Raw genomic sequence first — 8,086 nt, 5'->3', positions numbered from 1 at the left:
ATGTGCGAGAAAGTTGAGAGGGTTACAGCAAAAACTGGATGCACTTCGTGTACAAAACGGACAAACTCTTTCGAAGTATCAAGGTTTCATACGGAAACTCGTGTGTTACAAAGGGATTCATTTTTTGAACTTATTTGAACGCCATAGTTTTTCTGTGTTCAAAATGCACCATTCAAAGCCACATCATCAATCTACAACCCTTTCTAACTTCATTTGTTAACTTTCATGCATTTACTAATTATTTTGAGCTATAAGACCATGAAATTGAAAAGCATTTGAAATGAACTCTGAAAAGGTTCCAAGCTGGCATGGTATGATCATTTCACCCACATAGCATGTGCGAGAAAGTTGAGAGGGTTACGGCAAAAACTGGATGCACTTCGTGTACAAAACGGACAATCTCTTTCGAAGTATTACGGTTTCATACGGAAACTGCTCGGTTACAAAGGGATTTCATTTTTTTGAACGTATTTGAACTCCATAGTTTTTATGTGTTCAAAATGCACCATTCAAAGCCACATCATCAATTTACAACCCTTTCTGACTTCATTTGTTATTTTTCATGCATTTACTAATTATTTTGAGCTATAAAACCATGAAATTGAAAAGCATTTTAAATGAACTCTTAAAAGGTTCCAAGTTGGCATGGTATCATCATTTCACCCACATAGCATGTGCGAGAAAGTTGAGAGGGTTACGGCAAAAACTGGATGCACTTCGTGTACAAAACGGACAATCTCTTTCGAAGTATCACGGTTTCATTCGAAAACTCGTTTGTTACAAAGGGATTTAATTTTTTGAACTTATTTGAACTCCATAGTTTTTCTATGTTCAAAATGCACCATTCAAAGCCACATCATCAATTTACAACCCTTTCTCACTTCATTTGTTATTTTTCATGCATTTACTGATTATTATGAGCTATAAGACCATGAAATTGAAAAGCATTTGAAATGAACTCTGAAAAGGTTCCAAGTTGGCATGGTATCATCATTTCACCCACATAGCCTGTGCGAGAAAGTTGAGAGGGTTACAGCAAAAACTGGATGTACTTCGTGTACAAAACGTACAATCTCTTTCGAAGTATCACGGTTTCATACGGAAACTCGTATGTTACAAAGGGATTTCGTTTTTTTGAACTTATTTGAACTCCATAGTTTTTCTGTGTTCAAAATGCACCATTCCAAGCCACGTCATCAATTTACAACCCATTCTACCTTCATTTGTTATATTTCATTCATTTACTAATAATTATGAGCTATAAGACCATAAATTGAAAAGCATTTGAAATGAACTCTGAAAAGGTTCCAAGTTGGCATGGTATCATCTTTTCACCCACATAGCATGTGCGGGAAAGTTGAGAGGGTTACGGCAAAAACTGGATGCACTTCATGCACAAAACGGACAATTTCTGTCGAAGTATGAGGGTTTCATACGGAAACTCGTCTGTTACAAAGGGATTTCATTTTTTTGACCTTATTTGAACTCCATAGTTTTTCTGTGTTCAACATGCACCATTCAAAGCCACCTCATCAATTAACAACCCTTTCTAACTTTATTTGTTATTTTTCATGCATTTACTGATTATTTTGACCTATAAGACCATGAAATTGAAAAGAATTTGAAATGAACTCTAAAAAGGTTCCAAGTTGGCATGGTATCATCATTTCACCCACATAGCATGTGCGAGAAAGTTGAGAGGGTTACGGCAAAAACTGGATGCACTTCGTGTACAAAACGGACAATCTCTTTCGAAGTATGAGGGTTTCATACGGAAACTCGTCTGTTACAAAGGGATTTCATTTTTTTGAACTTATTTGAACTCCATAGTTTTTCTATGTTCAAAATGCACCATTTAAAGCCACATCATCAATTTACAACCCTTTCTGACTTCATTTGTTATTTTTCAAGCATTTACTGATTATTTTGAGCTATAAGACCATGAAATTGAAAAGCATTTGAAATTAACTCTGAAAAGGTTCCAAGTTGGCATGGTATCATCATTTCACCCACATAGCATGTGCGAGAAAGTTGAGAGGGTTACGGCAAAAACTGGATGCACTTCGTGTACAAAACGGACAATCTCTTTTGAAGTATCAGGGTTTCATACGGAAACTCGTCTGTTACAAAGGGATTTCATTTTTTGAACTTATTTGAACTCCATAGTTTTTTTGTGTTCAAAATGCACCATTCAAAGCCACATCATCAATTTACAACCGTTTCTAACTTCATTTGTTATTTTTCATGCATTTACTGATTATTATGAGCTATAAGACCATGAAATTGAAAAGCATTTAAAATGAACTCTGAAAAGGTTCCAAGTTGGCATGGTATCATCATTTCACCCACATAGCATGTGCGAGAAAGTTGAGAGGGTTACGGCAAAAACTGGATGCACTTCGTGTACAAAAAGGACAATCTCTTTCGAAGTATCAGGGTTTCATACGGAAACTCGTTTGTTACAAAGGGATTTGACTTTTTTGAACTTATTTCAACTCCATAGTTTTTCTGTGTTCAAAATGCACCATTCAAAGCCACATCATCAATTTACAACCCTTTCTGACTTCATTTGTTATTTTTCATGCATTTATTGATTATTTTGAGCTATAAGACCATGAAATTGAAAAGGATTTGAAATGAACTCTGAAAAGTTTCCAAGTTTGCATGGTATCATCATTTCACCCACATAGCATGTGCGAGAAAGTTGAGAGGGTTTCGACAAAAACTGGATGCACTTCGTGTACGAAACGGACAATCTCTTTCGAAGTATCAGGGTTTCATACGGAAATTCGTTTATTACAAAGGGATTTCATTTTTTTGAACTTATTTGAACTCCATGGTTTTTCTGTGTTCAAAATGCACCATTCAAAGCCACATCATCAATTTACAACCCTTTTCGACTCGGGCATTAGTCCCACTTCGTAATGTACTCCAAAATGCGTCGGTCACCGTACATCCATTGGTGGTTCATCTCTATTATGAAATTAAGTATATATCAAAAGATCATTGCAGAACAAAATGAATAGAGAAATGACCAAATTAATACAAGTTCATCATCACATTAAAACCAAAGCACAATAGTGATCAAATGTTATTATTGAGTAATAAATACATAAAGTTCTCTCGTAAAACAACATACAACTATGTAAAACATTTAAATGGAACAACAAACGCGATCAAAATCGCAAGTAAGGTAACAATTGACCCAACAACATAATGATACCAAGCCTCTTTATCAATGGCATATTTTCTAATATTCCTAATCTTCAAGCGCATTTCATCCATCTTCAAGCGCATTGCATCCATATTCAACCGCATCGCATTGATCTTCATCTTGCGATCGTGAATGACCTCGGCAACATGCAAATCCATTTCCATATTCTTATCCTCAATTATTTTCAATTTTTCCTTCAAGTATTTGTTTTCTGTTTCAACCAAAGTTAACTTCTCGAGAAGCATTTCTAGGTGGGTTGGAATTTCCGGTTCACATACCTCCTAGATTAAAAATATATGTCACGTTGGTCATCATAATTGTCATAAACAATAAATGAACCAAATAGTTATGAAAAGATAATATATACCACATCTGAATCATAGACAGGACGAGGGCCGACGGGGGCGGATACCAAAACCATCGCACTATATAATAACAAGGAATAATAAAAGTAAGAAAATTAGACAAGTATCTATCTGAAGTTAGAATTTTTTTTCTTTCAGAAAGAAGATAAGAACAAGAGGCTCAGCACGGTGGTGCCGGCGACGAGATCGGCGCGGGCGATCGACGGCGGTGAAGACGTGGCGGGGCCGGGACGTGACGGACCACTAAATCTAGATAAGTCTCGTTGAAAATGGAGCTCGGAGGTCGAGTTTCGAGAGGAGAAAGCTTAACTAGTGTGGCTCGGGCATTTCATCGAACACCTCATGTGCATAGGAGGTGAACTAGAGCACCCAAATACCCTCCCCTCGTCGGCTCGATAAAAACAGAGCACTGTGGAGTGCTCTGCCGCGGCGGTGGATATATATTTAGGCAAGTTATTTGTCCTGGTTCGTGGCATGAACCGGGACTAAAGGTTGTGGGCCAGCAGCGAGGACCATTGGTCCCGGTTCGTGGCTCGAACCGGGACAAATGGTTCCACACGAACCGGGACCAATGCCCACGAGGCTCCGGCCGGCCCCCTGGGCTCACGAACCGGGTCTAATACCCCCCCATTGGTCCCGGTTCTTGAAGAACCGGGACTAATGGGCTGGCTAGGGCCGAACGGTAGCCCTGTTTTCTAGTAGTGAGTCATCTAAGTGATACATGATCCATGTTGACTAACCCGTGTCCGATCATCACGTGAGACGGACTAGTCACCATGGTGAGCAACTTCATGTTGATCGTATTCAACCATACGACTCATGTTCGACCTTTCGGTCTCTTGTATTCGAGGTCATGTCTGTACATGCTAAGCTCGTCGAGTCAACCTAGGTGTTTCACTTGTGTAAATCTGGCTTACACCCGTTGTATGCGAACGTTAGAATCTATCACACCCGATCATCACGTGGTGCTTCGAGACAACGATCCTTCACAATGGTGCACACTTAGGGGAATACGTTCTCGAAATTTTAAGAGGGATCATATTATTATGCTACCGTCGTTCTCAGCAATAGGATGAAAAATATGATAAACATCACAATGCAATCATATAGTGACATGATATGGCCATTATCATCTTTGCTCTTTCGATGTCCATCTTCAGGCATCGCATGATCATCATTGTCACCGGCGTGACACCATGATATCCATCATCATGATATCCATCATCGTGTCTCCGCGAAGTCGTCATGCCGACTACTACTATCACTACTACTATAGCTAACCGTTAGCAATGCAGTAAAAGTAGTAAGCACATGGCGTTGCATCTCATACAATAAATTAAGACAACCCCTATGGCTCCTGCCGGTTGTCATACTCATCGACATGCAAGTCGTGAAACCTATTACAATAACATGATCATCTCAGACATCATACATGCAACATCGCAACTTTGGCCATATCACATCACATGTCAAACCCTGCAAAAACAAGTTAGACGTCCTCTAATTGTTGTTGCAAGTTTTACGTGGCTGATTTGGGTTTCTAGCAAGAACGCTTTCTTACCTACGTGACAGCCACAACGATGAAATGCCAAAGATATTTACCCTTCATAAGGACCCTTTTCATCAAATCCAATCCGACTAGAGTGGGAGAGACAGACACCCGCTAGCCACCTTTATGCACGGTGTGCATGTCTGTTGGTGGAAACAGTCTCACGTAAGCGTACGTGTAAGGTCGGTCCGGGCCGCTTCATCCCACAATACCGCCGGAAAAGAATAAGACTAGTAGCGGCAAGCAATTGACAAATCTTCGCCCACAACCTTTTGTGTTCTACTTGTGCATAGAATCTGCGCATAGAAAACCTGGCTCGGATGCCACTGTTGGGGAACGTAGCATAAATTCAAAAATTTCCTATGCCATATTCAGATCTTCCTATGGAGAGACCAGCAACGAGAGAGGGGTGAGTGCATCTTCATACCTTTGAAGATTGCTAAGCGGAAGCATTACTAGAACGCGGTTGATGGAGTCGTACTCGTGGCGATTCAGATCGCGGTGTGATTCCGATCTAGTGTCGAACTACGACACCTCCGCGTTCAACACACGTGGAGCCCGGTGACGTCTCCCGCACCTTGATCCAGCAAGGAGGAGGGAGAGGTTGGGGAAGATCTCCAGCAGCACGACGGCGTGGTGTCGATGGAGAGACGAGGTCTCCCGACAGGGCTTCACCAAGCACCGACACAGAGGAGGAGAAAGAAGAGCAGGGCTGCGCCGAGGGAGAGGGAAAACTATGTCTCCAAAAGCCCAAAAGTGCCCATTATATATAAGAGGAGGGTAGGGGGGTGCCACCCCTAGGGTTCCCACCCTAGGTGGTGCGGCAGTCCCCCCATACGGGAGGTGCAGCGGCCAGGGCAGGGGGAGGGGTGGCGCACCCCTAGGTGGGCCTTAGGCCCACCAGTGCCTAGGGTTTCCCCCCTCTCCAGCTCCTGCGCCTTGGGCTGAGTGTGGGGGCTGCACTAGCCACCTAGGGGCTGGTTCCCTCCCGCACTTGGCCCATCTAGCCTCCCGGGGTCGTTGCCCCTTCCGGTGGACTGGTGACGGCCGAAACACTTCCGGTGTCCGAAACCATCCGTCATGTATATCAATCTTTACCTCCAGACCATTCTGGAGCTCCTCGTGATGTCCGGGATCTCATCCAGGACTCCGAACAACTTTCGATAACCTCGTATAACAATTCCCTATAACCCTAGCGTCATCGAACCTTAAGTGTGTAGACCCTACGGGTTCGGGAGACAGGTAGACATGACTGAGACACCTCTCCGACCAGTAACCATCAGCGGGGTCTAGATACCCATGGTGGCTCCCACTTGCTCCATGATGATCTCATCGAATAAACCACGATGTCAAGGATTCAATCAATCCCGTATACAATTCCCTTTGTCTATCGGTATAGAACTTGCCCGAGATTCGATCGTCGGTATACCTATACCTTGTTCAATCTCGTTACCGGTAAGTCTATTTAGTTGTTCCATAGCACGCCATCGTGTGACTAACTCCTTAGTCACATTGAGCTCATGATGATGTTCTACCGAGTGGGCCCACAGATACCTCTCCCTCACACGGAGTGACAAATCCCGATCTCGATTCGTACCAACCCAACAGACACTTTCAGAGGTACCCGTAGTGCACCTTTATAGTCACCCAGTTACGTTGTGACGTTTGATACACCCAAAGCACTCCTACGGTATCCGGGAGTTGCACAAAAAATTACTACCGCTCCGGGGGCGGTACTACCTCTCCGGGGGCGGTACTACCGCTGGATACTGAAACTGTTGTAACTTTCGCATGCGGACTCCGAATTCAACAAAACCAAGTTTGTTGGAAAGCTAACGACATGGGCTAACACAATCTTGATAGAAATATCAATAAGAAGCAAGTGAGAAAAGTCCCATAAGAAAATGGTGAGAACTCTTCTTGGAATAAGAGCGGTAAAAACTTGAGAGTCCCCCTTGACAGTACGACAATCTATCCTAAAACAGAAAACCTATCAAGGGCAAACCTATACCTTGCACCTCGTCCTCTTGAGCTAGATGACGATGATCTTGGATTCCTCAAGATGGACCACCTTTCTTGATTGCGTTGGCTTGATGAAGACTAGTTGATTGCTCCCATACACACTATGGGCGAGCCGCTCTTCAGCATATCTTCAAAGTCCATTTCCACCACAATGGACGGCAAGCATCAAGCATGATATATTCGTGCTGGTCCACTTGAACTTGCACACCACAATCTTGATGACGATCACCACTTGACGTCATCCTTCATGGGTTGTATGAGATCTTTCTTTTGACGCAAGCCCATGGAAGCACACCTAACCCCCACATAGAACTCTCACAAAGACCATGGGTTAGTACACAAACACGTAATGGACAATGCTTACCATACCATGGGATCACTTGATCCCTCTCGGTACATCTTGTATGCTTTGTGTGTTGATCAGCTTGATTTACTCTTTGTCTGAGATCTTGATCAACCTTGTGTCTCTATGACCATTCTTTGGATAATACCTTGAATACCATCTTGGTCATCATATAAACTCCTTGAACCCAACAGATGGACTTCAAGAAGTGCCTATGGACAAATCCTATAAATATAACTTAAGGCAACCATTAGTCCATAGGAATTGTCATCAATTACCAAAAACACATATGGAGATATATGCTCTAACAACGGGGTGGACATCCAAGTCCTTCTGCCTGATAAGTAGTAAATTCTGAATGTTTTGTATATTCCTCGGCGAACTTCACAAAATAAGGCTTTGAATATCATGATTCCTCTGTAATTGCCCTTAGCGGCTTAGCTGCAGTTTAACTTTGGGACTTGCCATGCGACAATCATTAGCTTTCTCCAAAATTTATATGTTTCACACGTTTTGTTTTATAAAATTTTGTTTCGATGGGAGGACATCCGAGTCCTTCATCTTTCATAGAAGCCAACATTCCATTGTAGTAT

This window comes from Hordeum vulgare, chromosome 5H (genome assembly GCF_904849725.1).
Source record: "Hordeum vulgare subsp. vulgare chromosome 5H, MorexV3_pseudomolecules_assembly, whole genome shotgun sequence".
NCBI lineage: Eukaryota > Viridiplantae > Streptophyta > Magnoliopsida > Poales > Poaceae > Hordeum > Hordeum vulgare.
The sequence above is the reverse complement of the archived record's forward strand: the minus strand, read 5'-3'. Positions refer to the sequence as shown.